Consider the following 13,561-nt stretch of genomic DNA (forward strand, 5'->3'; position numbering starts at 1 on the left):
CAATATCTCGACATGCACCAGCTGCAATTGCTGCCTTCACCAATTACCATTCATAAACATTGCTCAAAACTTGTTTAAAAATGCCTTGACGCCGCGGGAAATGGAACCATGAGTGGACATTTGAATGAAGTTCAGCGCATCCTCGGTGATGTAACCTGGGAGAAACCAGCCACAGCCGGAATAAGGGCATTGAGCAGCTGGACGAAAAGTTGGCCCACTGCTGACTTAAATACGCTGATCCTGGACAAAAGAAACGATTTGCCGTGGCCCCGTGTTTTTGATGCATCCAAAGTGGCTTTTTTCAAGATTTGTGTCCCGGCAGCTGCATGTCAACACCATCTGACCACCTTTTTGCACTCCACAGCACGCCTCAAACTTGCAAGATGCCAACGAGAAATCCTTCAAGACATTGGCGGCAAAAAACTACGTGCATGGCAACGTTCTGGAAAAGATAACCAAGTTCAATGTGCAAGGTATGAATGCAATGCTTGAATAGCAATTTTATATGGTTAAACTCCTACGCTTAGCTGGCAGCGACACAACAGGAAAGGGTGACTTTCTGGCAAAGATAAGCATATTTAATGCATTCGAAGAGGTCATCAAAATGCGCACTGTGGTGAAGCACTTTGGCGATATATTCATGAGTTTGCTGGAACGGGCATCTTTCCCCGCCCACCTATGTGCGCGAGCTGAAAATCAACGAGTACAGCCGTAAGTAATGCCTCCAAAGTGGTCCCAATATTGTCATTTCTACCACCTGTTGATTGTTACAGTCATCCTCTCGTATGTTTGAGCTGAATGTGGACGAAGACCAGTTTCTGGTCAGAATATTGAAATGATTCACCAAGACGGTCAGTTTGGCCAGCGGGTTCAGCTGCACGTCGACCTGGTGGCTTTGCCAGAACTGAGCAGCTTTGCCCAAACGGCACAAAATGGAAGTCTTGTTCGGGCTGATTGACAAGAAGGAAACGACATTCAATGACGTCTGGTTTGCCATATACGCAGAGCTACTACAGCTGAGCAGTGTAATCCTGAATGTGGCCAACTACCAGCAGGCATTGAGCACTGCTCTGGGTGTCCTGCAAATGTATGGCAATGCCAGGAACCTGCAAAATGTGCGCTTATGCATTAGATGCCTGCTCGCCAAGGAGCGGCAGCTCTTGGAGTCGAAATCGATTCAGGAGAACTTTCTGGCTAATTTGTGGAGTCAAATGGGCAACCATTTGATAGCCGTGACCACCACAATCAGTGAGATCAAGGAGAAGCAACTAATGCTGAAGATGCTAATCAGACATGACAAACTGAATCAGAAAATGGCCTCCAGCCTGCTGCACAACATCACTCGAATGAGCTGCTGAAGCGCAATGAATGCATTGCCACTATACGCGAGATTTACATACGTGCAGTACAATGCGACCAGGATAAGGCTTCCGCCATGCTAGAGCCCATCATAAACTGGGCCTATGGCAGCGGTGAGAGGAGCAGCGTCACCCAGGTGATACACAATATAGCCAGCATTGATGCCAATCTCCTGGCAGACACGTTTACTATCAGCATCATCAACTTTCTGGACGAGCAGCAGCTGCAGCAGTTGTGCAATCCAGAACCAGGCCATGGCACACTCCCTGCCAATCTGAATCTCTTAGCCTATAGATACAACAAGCAACTGGTTTGCCTGGACAAGGAATATCTGGCGCCTGTTAAGACTGCCAACCAGTATATTTCTGCACAGCGAAACCAAGTCGCCTGCCAAGAATTGCCTTTACCAAAGCAATTACGAGTTCCTGATGCGCAGCCTCAATTTTCAGAATGCCAGCGATAGCCAAGCGTCTGCCATACTGAAGAATCTGAACAGACTGCAGAGGCTGGTCTGCACCGTGGAAAGACTGTTGTACTACAAGGTCTTTGATGCGATAATTTCACTGGCTGTCCGCTGATCAAAGAGAATTGGCTTTCTTAGCCACATAGAGGTGGGTATTAATAGACTTTTTTAGCTTCAAAAATAAACTGATTGATGTTCCTCTGCTGCCTTTTCAGTTCCAGTACAAAGCTAACTGCTCGGAGTTGATGGATGAGAGTGACCTGAGTGAGATTCTGCGGCAACAGATCGGTGTGCTTGAGGTTTTTCGATCTTTTGAATGAAATATAATATGAAATATCATATTTTTAGGCATGCGCAGGGAACGCTCTGATAATGCAGCTCATGCCACAACTACCTCTCATTGTTTGCACCTTTTGGGCGCTCTATGTGCACTCAGTTCGCATCGTGATGAATCCTTCGAACACATCTCAAAAATCACTATGCGTTGGAAGCCTCAAGATGTGCTCCTTGTGACCAAGGTGGGTCACAGTCCCACAACGAAATCTTAAGCAGAACTATATCTTTTCCGCCTCTTTAGATGCTGTGCAGCTGCGACAGCATGTCGGAGGGAGCCATCATATGGCTGGTGGAAAAACTGAACTGAAGCCATTGATGAAGTAGTGGAGCATATACCCAGTAAGTAGGATAACGACATACCTTAGACCAATCTAAGCTATTGTTTTCCCCCTGCCTTGCAGCGATTTTTCACTTTGTGCACCATCCGGAGCAGCAGCTGGGTGACATGTGGATGGCTTTAAGTTCGCTGCTAAAGATTGCCCTGAAGAAATCCTATACCTCACGCCTGACACCCAAAATTGTGCGATGCGTTGGCTCGATTGTCCTGCATTGTCCGGACAACTATCTGATGGAGAACTTTTTGGTGCTGTGCAAATCTACGGCCAAATTTATTACCATGCCCACGCTAGATGTGCGCTTGGCGACGGTCTCTTCCCTGGGCATTATACTCAACACAAACTGTGTGGCCAGCGATCCAATCAGTCAGGCGCTGCTTCACTGGGAATTCAGCAGGGAGCTCTATGAGAGCATTGAATTCAAAAAGCTGACGGTAAGTTAAACGTAACTAAAAGCGCGTGTATGGTGATCGAATGACAGTTCCTTACAGCTCGACGATGAAGATACCACACGGAATAGCAACTCGATGATAGTGCAAATGCTTCTGGCAATCTTTGTCCACAGCTCGTTTCATCAGGAGATTGCTCTCAAGCAGCTGCTTTATCACTGTGCCCTACGCAGGCTGGGAGAAGGTATGTCCTCGCAACACGCATCAAAGCCTCTTTCTAACTTATCTCCCATCTTTGTAGCTGAGTTTGTGGCACAGCAGAGTCAAGTTCCTGGCGCTAATCAAGCCATGCGAGAATGCATTCGACCCTATGCAGATATACTGCTGCACATGTGGAGCTCTCAACACTGGCCCATTTCCAAGTAAATAGAAATTCTGTATTCCTAAAACGCCCTACTTCAGGTTCCCCTATTTTCTGTGCTATGAATCAAACCAGGCTTTCCGAAAAGCCCATAGCAGTAGAATCATGGCCTATACATTCCTCTATAGCCAGCCCGAGGACATAGAACGCCAGAGAAAGTCCATCAGCATAGAGGTATGTCCACACAATTAATGTTTTATTCTGTATAAACACGTACATATGTTTCTTCAGGATGTCCTGCCCATGGTGGCTGTATTTTTGCTGCCACAGAGCAGCCTTTGTGCCGAAAGCGAAAGCAAGGACTTTCGGGAGCATCACCTGCTGCTGACAAAGAACGTGCAGCACTACAAACTGCAACCCAAGGAAGTGTCTCTCAATGTGGAGACGCTGTACATTGTGATTAGTTGGCACGATCCGCAGGAAATGGAGAGATTATTTGGTCCCTCAGTGCCCTGCAGCCAAATACGTTGCTGGTATAATCTGACAGGAGAATCGCTCTTCAAATGCCTTAACTGGTTTATTGTGATTATTCCCCAGAGAGTCCCTCTGCATCGTCTTTAATTGATTTGTTGCCCTTTCAGTGTTTATCCACGAAGGATGATCGCCTCCAAGCCATGTCCATGCTGCAGATCAAGCATCCACGCATCTTAATTGAACTTTTTGGACGCCTAAAGACCACTGCTGCACAGTGAGTGTCAGGCCAGAGCCAAGGCCAAGCCAAGCTAAGAAATCTATTAATCTCTAATACTTTTCCAGGCAAGTGCAGTCAGGTGCATCTGTGTGCTCTCTCCTTTCTGCAACTACTGCTGAAGAAGCCCGGCTTTGGCTTGCCCGACTTCTCGACTCACATGAGTGAGATAGCAAAGATATTGATCGGATTTCAGATGCATTGCAATGTGAAAGCCTTCAACGAGAAGGTCGTGAAGGTTGTAAATCATATTCTAAGTGCACACAGCGCGCAGATCAATATACAATCCTTGCTGGAGGAGACGACAGAGTGTCAGTTTCTTCAGAAACCCAATGCTGCAGTCCAAAAAATCGACAGGACTGATGTGGCTAGCTTTATGGGCTCATTTCTAAGGAATCCTACCGCAGAGCGCTTGCATGACCTCCGGGTTCTTGTGAGTGTGTAGAAAGCGTTTGCTTATCCTATCTAATGCACACTCCCCATGCCACATTAGAATGCCGAGCACAAGGACCAGCTGCAGTCGCAAGAAACTCTGCTCTTTGAGTTGATCAATCGTCTCATTTAAATGTCTCGCTGTGCGCAAAGCAAAGAGAGCAGCAATCTGAATGCCCTGAAGTGCCTGGCCCAAATAGGACCATTAAAGCTAAACAACATTTCATACTATTTTCAAACCGACTTTGATTCCTTTGAAGAGGAAAAAGCAAAGCTCTGTTTCGTCCATTTACTTACTTCTTCTTTTGCAGTCGGAACTAGAGCCCATGGATAAGTTCCTGGTCGTTATATGTGAACTGCTGGAGAAGTATCTCTTCCAGTTTGACCCCAAGACGCATGAACCGCTTGTGGCCGTTGCCATTCAGGTTATGCACAGCAAGCCCGCCGCTACGATCTTGCGTAAGTAAAAGATCCTTACTTTTGATGGGCTTTAATATTTGATTTGTTCTTAAATCTATTTCATAGATCGCTTCAAAAACTTGCAAATCTTTTTCGAAAACTCAAACGCATCGAGTTGCCTGAATGCATATCAACACATACCCCCCCTAGCCTGGCTGAATGCTCTCAAGTCCAGCCAGGGCTCGGACAATGAGCAATGGATGTGCGCCTTTGTTTCGCAGGTTTTTAGAGCTTGCGGCTGGAAGGCATTCGATGCTTTGGCTGCCACTTCCTTTCCGTTTGCCGAGACCTGCCTGCAGCCGTTTATAAAACTGTTGCTGGCCACCGAACAGCAGCCGCACTTGGAGAGTCTCTGCCAAATGTTGGATCACTTTTTTGAGGGATTCGCCAGCTATAAGGCAGCGCCCAACAACCCCGACATCTTCCACAACAAGCGGGCCATCAAGAAGTGTTTGCACATCTGCGAGTGCATACGGATTGTCAACAATTGGTAGGTGGTAGGCAGCTCTATTCTATAACAATAATCTTTAATTAATCCATGCAGGAGCATTCCCATCAAGCTGGGCAATGTGGTCAGGGCCAGTAATCACTGTCAGGCGTATTTTCTGAGCATTATGTATCTGGAGCTCTGGGCTTGCGGGACCGGCTAAGCACAAATGCCTGCACGATGAGTCCTTTCAGACCTCGGCCAAAAAGGTGCGCATAATTCTGCACAATGTTCGATATGCTAAACGTCTAATTTCATAGGCCTACGAATCCATTGGTTGTCTGGATGCCATTCCAGGCTTTGTCAATCCCATGCGGTCTCGGGTCGACTTCCTCGGACGCAACAACAACTTGTCTGCCATTCTGCTGGAATCGGATAAACTGGACAGCGCCAGTAGCCAGATGGCTGTGGATCTCATGAAGAGCAACGGCCTGTGGTCATTTGCCAAACTGCAGCAGCAGGAACTGGAGCCGGACTATGAAATATTCTGGCGACTCGGCCAGTGGGATACGCCAACCGATCAGTAGACACAACAATTGAAACCTAGCGCTGGGGCTACCATTAATCTGGAGCAAAAGTTCAAGTGGCATCATTTTGTGGCGCTCAAGAGCATTGGACAGCGCAAGGAGGAGAACACCCTGTCGGCCATTGAGAGTGGCTATCAGTGTGTGCGCAGGATACTACAGGACAACTGCATGGAGTGCCTGCAGAGTGTGTACAAGTACCTCACATGGCTGTGCACCCTGCAGCAGGCCGAGGACTTTTGTCAGGTCTCTTGCATGCAGTCTTCTAACCTATCTTTGAGCAATCATCAACGGAGTTTTTCCGCCCCGTAGCAGATCCAGTTTGGGGCACAGCTGGACCCGGGGCAGATGGCTCAAGTCTTTGGCAAATGGCAGACGGAATTGGAGCTCAATTACGGCAACTTTTCAGGCAAGGAGTACGTAATTGCGCATCAGATAGCACTCTTCAAAATGTCCGGTACACGAGCCAGCCGTCGCATGCAGGACTTTTACAATGACAACCCCTTGGACACGTATCTGCTGAAGGGGATTAGCGAGTGCAAGGCGGCGGGCAAGCTGAACATGGCCTCGAAATACATTGGCATGCTGCGAGAGCTGCCAAATATCTAGGCATCCACGATGGCAAAAGACGGGGGAAAGGGTTCGCGTTCATTGCTAATTGGATTTGCCATTACAGATCAGCGTTCTGCTGGAAGATGATGATGTGAATGTGAAAATGGGTAATCATCAGATAGCCAATAGCATCTTGGAGTATGTGGTCCCGAACGAGGAGTTCGTCTATTGCCTGCAGCGTGTGCCTGCCCTGCGCATGCAGGGAGAGTTCCTCATGGAGTGCAATGCCGACAGCCTCAGTTCAGTGCTGAAGAACAAGTTCGCCCACTCGATTCAGCTGATCGATGACTTTGTGCTGCACAAGGATAAACTGAGCGCAGCGAATCCGCAGTTCTTCAAGTGGCAGGAGCTTGAAGCGTTTGCCAGGCAGAATCGCACAGCGGGCTATGAGGCCATGGCCAAGTATGCCGATCGGGATTACCAACAGCTGCACGAGTATCGCCACTCGCAGGACTATCAGACGCTAAAGGACATCATTGAGCAGAATCGTCTGGTGGCGCAAACGGTAGCGAATCGCGAGAGCCAAGACAAGCGCATCATCTCCAATCAAATGAAGCGATACGCCCTACTGGACGAGATGGAGCTGCAGCGCATCGACAGAATCTAACGAAGCATTTGTCCACCGGACAGTGGCTTCTCTAGCGCAGCCATCTATCGCATCATCTCGGTGTGGTTCACCACTGCCCAGAACGTGCAGCTGCAGATGTGCATCAAGAAGGAGATCCTCACGGTGCCCCGCTACAAGTTCATTTGTGCCACCAACCAACTGTGTGAGCTGTTGGTACGCTGCGGCCGGGATCATCCACATCACACCTTTTACAAGCTGTATCCAATGGTATTTGCACGCCTGGACGGCGATGGCAGCAACACGGAACGAGCGGCCATTTCACGTAAAATTATAACCAAAATCTGTGAGAAGAATCCCAACGCAGACAAGTGCAGCAAGCAGCTGGAGGCAGTGCTGCCAGGTAGAAGGATTGATGGCCCATCTGTTGTGGTGTGTGTTTAGCTTTGCTCTCTTCTAGCTATCGTTACGTTTGCGAACGAGGGAAAATCGGAGAACAACCATCAGCCGGTGAACATTGGCTTGCGGCTGACACAGTTCGAGAAGGTGCGGCGTCATAGGAACCTCGATGCCGTGCAATGTCCCACCCTGGAACTGCCCATCCGGCCCGACAAGGAATATAACATTACTAGTAGGTTAATGTTCTTAACCAGGCGAACAATCAACAACCTGATCACCACTTTTTATGCATCTGCAAGTGGACGAATGAAGTTGCCAATTGCGGTGGCATTAATGCGCTCATCAGGGTGAAGTGTGTCTGCTCCGATGGCCAGACGCGTACACAGCTAATCAAGGGCAAGGATGATCTGCGTAAGGATGCCGTAAGGATGCAGCAGGTCTTTGGCATTGTCAATCAGCTGCTCAAACAGGACTCAGAGTTCATCGATCGCAAGCTTCAGCTGCGCACCTACACCATCACGCCTCTGTCTATGCGCAGCGGCATCTTGGAATGGTGCCCCAACTCCATGCCAGTAGCCATGTACCTGGTCGGACGGGACAGCAAGAGCGGCGCCCAGAACAATAAATATCGCACCTTGTTAGGGGTAAGAGCGGGCAAATGATTGGTTTTGCTTTTGTAAAACCTCAAAACGATTGTACATGTTGCAGAGCCATGCGAAGGCGTCCAAGGAGAAGCGATTAGAAGTCTTTCAGGATATATGCGGACACGTCACGCCCGTGTTTCACTTCTTTCTGCTGGAGAAGTTCCCCATACCGGGCGAGTGGTTTGAGCGGCGTTTGGCCTACACAAACAGCGTGGCCACCACCTTAATGAGGGGCTACGTTCTGGGACTGGGCGATTGGCATGTGCAGAATATACTGATTGACCAGCAGACAGCCGAAGTGATACACATTGATTTTGGTATGTTTTGGACTATAACCAACAAATGGATAAATTTATAGTATTATCCCATTGCGGGCATCGCTTTCGGTCAGGGAAAGATAAGTGCTACATCAGAGACGGTACTCTTTCGGCTTACACGTGACTTTGTTGCCCCCATGGGCATCTGTGGCACGAAGGGCGTGTTTACCAAGTCCTGCGAAGCCACCATACATATACTGAGGCGTTACAGGTCCGTCTTCACCACCATACTCGAGGTTCTGCTCTATGATCCACTCTTTATTTGGGGTGTACTCAAAAACAAGCAATCCAGCTCCCAGGAGTCCAGTAAATGTATGCCCATCAATCGGTCTATCTATAAGATAACTATCCGTATTGTTGAGAAATTAGTCGCTTAGTTTTAGGTCAATATTCATTCATATAATAGTTGCCCTAATCATATGCTCGCTATGGTTTTGCCCGCTGTTCTTATTGCTTATGTCCAAAAACTTAACTGTAAAGTTCTCACACGTATAGCCAAAACGCGCAGCTGCACACGAAGACATCGATGTGCACCGTCTTTGTATTGGAGTGTCGCATCGCGTGATCTTCTAATTCCCTTTTGGGCTCGACTTCATTTGTGGAGTTGAGTCAGTACAAAATGATATTTGAGAGTAACCGCACGCGTATTCAGTACCGCCCCGTTATTGTCGCCCCCGCTTTGTCTATAACCCGCTGTACAAATAACATTTAAACCACTAATATTACATATGAATAAAATCAAAACACATAAAGATAAATACAGTATACTCATTCGCAACCATAACAAATTTTGGTCCTTCGAGCCGGATCTCCGCGCCTAATTTTATTTGAAATATATTGAGTGATATTGCTGTTCGTCATTAAGACTCACGTACATCGCATAATTCAGCAGCGTGGTGCTTGCAAATCCCAACTAACTCGCGCATCTACAGAGGCTCAGGAGTTTGTACAGTCGTGTACGTCTGTGCAAACATTAGAACACAAGTTGGACCGATTGGCTGCAACTTTCAACCGCTTTATGGAGCTCTCTGAGGACCTAGTTCAATATAATGAGGAAGACGGATTTGTGGATCCGAATTTGGATATCGCCGAATATGAGGAAAAGTTTTATAGTGCCCATGCCGTTCTCACTGGAGCCATAAGTGTGCGGAGCAGTCACGATAGTGGACACGACTCTTCAAATCTACTGCTATCTAGTACTGTGGAACGCCTATTTGAGGGACAAACACAACTTTTGGAGAAGATTCGGGACTCAGCGCGATCCGCTGAGCTTCAGTTTGAGAAAATACGCCTTCCTACATTTTCTGGAAGATACGAAGATTGGTGTCAGTTTAGGGATCTGTTCTTAGGCTCAGTCGACAAGAAGAGTAGTCTTTCCAAATGTCAAAAGTTCCATTATTTAAAGTCGTATCTAGACGGTGAAGCTTTGTCTCTGATTAAACATATTCCCATTACTGACGATAGCTACCAGGACGCATGGGAGAGGCTAAAAAATCACTGATTGCGCGGTCGTTCATTCAAAACTTTCTTTCGCTGCCAACTGCAAAAAGTTCAAACATAATCGAGTTCCGTAACATAGTCGACACCGCGGACGAGAGTATACGTGGTCTACACGCGCTGAAATGCGACAGCCGCGATGTATGGCTTATCCATTGCTTATCCCAATCTTGCTCTCAAAACTAGACCCTGAATGCAAGGAAGCTTGGGCTACGTCCAGTGAATCGTGCAAGGAAAATGTGACCATAAATGACCTGTTCGCCTTTTTTTCGCCCGGTTTGATGCGCTTGAGTCCTGTCAAGATCTAACAGTAGTTCATGATTCTCCCAAACGTCGTGCAGTTTCTCATCATGTGGACGTGCCAACTACGTCTGTTCGTGGTTGCTTATATTGTCACGGGCCACACAGTCTTTATGTGTGCACTCAATTTAAAGCTATGAACGTTGTGGATCGTCGCACGTTTGCAATGGAGGGTAATTTGTGCTTCAACTGCCTAAGTCGATCTCATCAAGTAAAGGATTGCAATTCCACAAATACGTGCCATCTGTGCAAGTCGAGGCGCCACACTCTTGGTTATCCAGAAGAGATCCGCACCACCCCGAGTGTTGCTGTCAATACATCCACTGACCCAGCGCATGGGCGCTCGCCCATGCATGCTGTTGAGGCTGATCCTGCCGTGGTCAGCCATCATACATTGGAGAGAGGAGTATTGGCCACTAGTCAAGCTATATTGCCAACAATTTTAGCCACTTTAGTCGACTCCTGGGGCAACGAGACAACCTGCAGGATATTGATGGATACTGGTTCGACGATAACGATGGTCTCCGGGTCGTTTATTCAACGGACAGGGTTGTCGCGCAAGCATGCTCGTATACCAGTCGTTGGTCTAGGTGCAAGCCCGGCTGGGGGTCGAGGTCGCGCCACGTTCACGCTGCTCTCGCGCACAAGCACAGCATCAGTGGTGGTAACAGGTCTGATTATGAATACTTTAACATCCTCGATTCCAGCACAGAGGATTGAGTCGAACACCCCGATGTGGAAAAAGATTTGTGATCTACCCTTAGAAGACCCTACATTTGGGACACCAGGCGAAATCGACCTGACCTGATCAATTTAGGAGCATATACACTGGAGAACGCAAAGAGTTTGGTTTCGCATATCCTATTGCACTTCATACTAATTTAGGTTGGGTCATTACAGGCAGCTACGCACTAGCTTATCACGCTCACGGGGATCTGGATACCTTAGTCTGATCGTTCATGAACATGGACCAAGTGACTCTAGTGATCCCGCTGAACAACACTTCGTTCAAACGCATTCCCGCAGAGACGATGGAGTGTACGTCGTCCAATATCCCTTCAAGGATTCCGCTCCGCTGATGGGGTCCACATTGCCGCACGCCTTACGGCGCTTTTCTTCTCTCGAACGAAAATTTCGAAAGTTTCCGGCACTCAAACAACAATATGTCGACTTTATGGAGGATTACTTACAACGAGCACACATGGAGTCGATTCCTTCTACTACCATAGCCGAGGATCTCGCCAGTCACAATTATTTAGCACACCACGCAGTATATAAACCACATAGCACCCCTACAAGTCGAGTTGTGTTCCGAGTTGTGTTCGATGGCTCTGGGGAGGACTGCAAGGGACATTCACTCAATTCAAGACTACACATTGGACCACCTATTCAAAGGGATTTACCTGGAGTCTGTTTACGGTTCCGTCAGCATCGTTATGTGTTCTGTACGGACATTGAGAAAATGTTTAGAGGCATCCTAGTTTCAGAAGAACACACGCAGTACCAACGTATCGTCTGGCGAAAGGAGGAGACTGCTACACTTGATCACTTATGGTTTAGCTTCTTCACCGTTTTTGGCTGTTAGAGTTCTCAAGCAAATCGCTCAAGATTATGCCGAGTTGTATCCGAATGCTGCTGCGGTGCTGGTAAGGGACGCGTACGTGGATGATATTCCTACGGGCTGCGATAATATCAACGAACTCATTGCACTCAGGGATGAGTGCGAGCTCAATTTAAACTTCGAAAATGGAGCTCAAACTGTTGGCCACTACTACAATCGCTGCCAAAGGACATTTGTGAGTATCCCCTTGAAGCTCTAGAAGAAGAGAGCCCAGCTCAATATGTGAAGGTTCTTGGAATACGCTGGGACCCGGTTGCTGACAATCTTTCCTTCAAGCTGACCATTCCCGACGCCACAGCTGCTCTGACAAAACGGATTTTGCTGTCGGGGCTTGCCAAGATCTACGATCCCCTGGGTTTGCTTGCCCCCACCACTGTATTTCTAAAGGTTCTCTTTCAAGATAGTTGGCTGAGCTCGGTCGAATGGAACGAGCCACTACCGCCTCAGATATGCTTATGTTGTCGCATATCTCGCTACATATCCTCACCACTTCAAGCAAGGGAGCTGAATGGATTTGCCGATGCGTCGTCTCATGCATACGCCGCTGTTATTTACAGTCGCGTGAAACTCAATAAGGACTATGTTGTCAGAATGATCGCCGGAAAAACCCGTGTTGCGCCCATCAAACCTGTATTCATTCCGCGGCTCGAATTGAATGCAGCCCATATTCTTTCAAAATTGTTGTCTCTGGTTAAGCAAGCACTAACTGCATTGTACTGCATTGGTTCTCATCACTCCCTCGGACTTGGAACACTTTTGTTTGCAATCGGACTGCTGAGATTCTAGATGCTTGTCCACGTAGTTGCTGGCAACACATTCGCACTGGGGACAATCCCGCGACTGTGCATCACGCGGACTTTTACCGAGGGATCTTGTAGACCATCAACTATGGTGGAATGGACCACCGCGGTTTTCACAATCACGGCTCACTTGGCCACCTGCTAAGGCAAAGTTTGCCCTGTCGACTGAGGAGGCTGCGCACATGGAAGTTAAGGTCAAGCCTCAAGTTAATCTACACATTTCCGATGAAGGAAATGATCTTCAATGTATGATTAACAAGGCTTCCTCCTGGTCACATCTCTTGCGGACAATAAGCTACTGCTTTCGCTTTGTACACCGTCTTCGCTGCAAGGAACGCCTGTCTTCGTTTTTATCGTCATGGGAGCTTCAATATGCACGCTCTAGGATAATCAAACACGTTCAGATGGAGTTCTTCCAAGTGGAGTACAAGCAGCTAAGCACTGGTCGACCACTTTCTCAAAAATCCAAACTGATTCGCTACACTCCATTTATTGACGACCAAGGAATAATGCGCGTAGGTGGACGCATTGACAATTCAATGGCAACTTACGATGGAAAACATCCCATACTTCTTCCAAAGGAATCACCAGTCGCTGTTTTATTAGCTAGACACCAGCACGTCACATCGTTATACGCTGGAGTTGAATTTATGTTCCACACTTTGAGAGAGAATTCTCGGTGCCCGCAACATAGTCCGGAAAATCGCATTCAACTGCAAGATTTGTTTCCTCCAGCGCAAAAGTACGAGCACACAACTCATGGCTGATCTTCCCGCTTTTCGGGTTCAGCCCACCCGCTGTTTTCTCCATTCTGGATTGGATTAAGCTGGACCAGTTACTATCAAGACATCGGTAGGTCGGACACCGAAGTTTGGCAATGCTTGGTTTGCTATCTTTGTTTGTCTGTCCACCA

General features: G+C 47.7%; 1 pseudogene; it reads left to right on the plus strand.

The window, feature by feature from the left end:
- The first annotated feature begins 108 nt into the window (after positions 1-108).
- LOC111069066 lies at positions 109-9,182 on the plus strand (annotated as a pseudogene).
- The last annotated feature ends 4,379 nt before the right edge of the window (positions 9,183-13,561 follow it).

Source organism: Drosophila obscura, unplaced genomic scaffold (genome assembly GCF_018151105.1).
Source record: "Drosophila obscura isolate BZ-5 IFL unplaced genomic scaffold, ASM1815110v1 contig_85, whole genome shotgun sequence".
Taxonomy (NCBI): Eukaryota; Metazoa; Arthropoda; class Insecta; order Diptera; family Drosophilidae; genus Drosophila; species Drosophila obscura.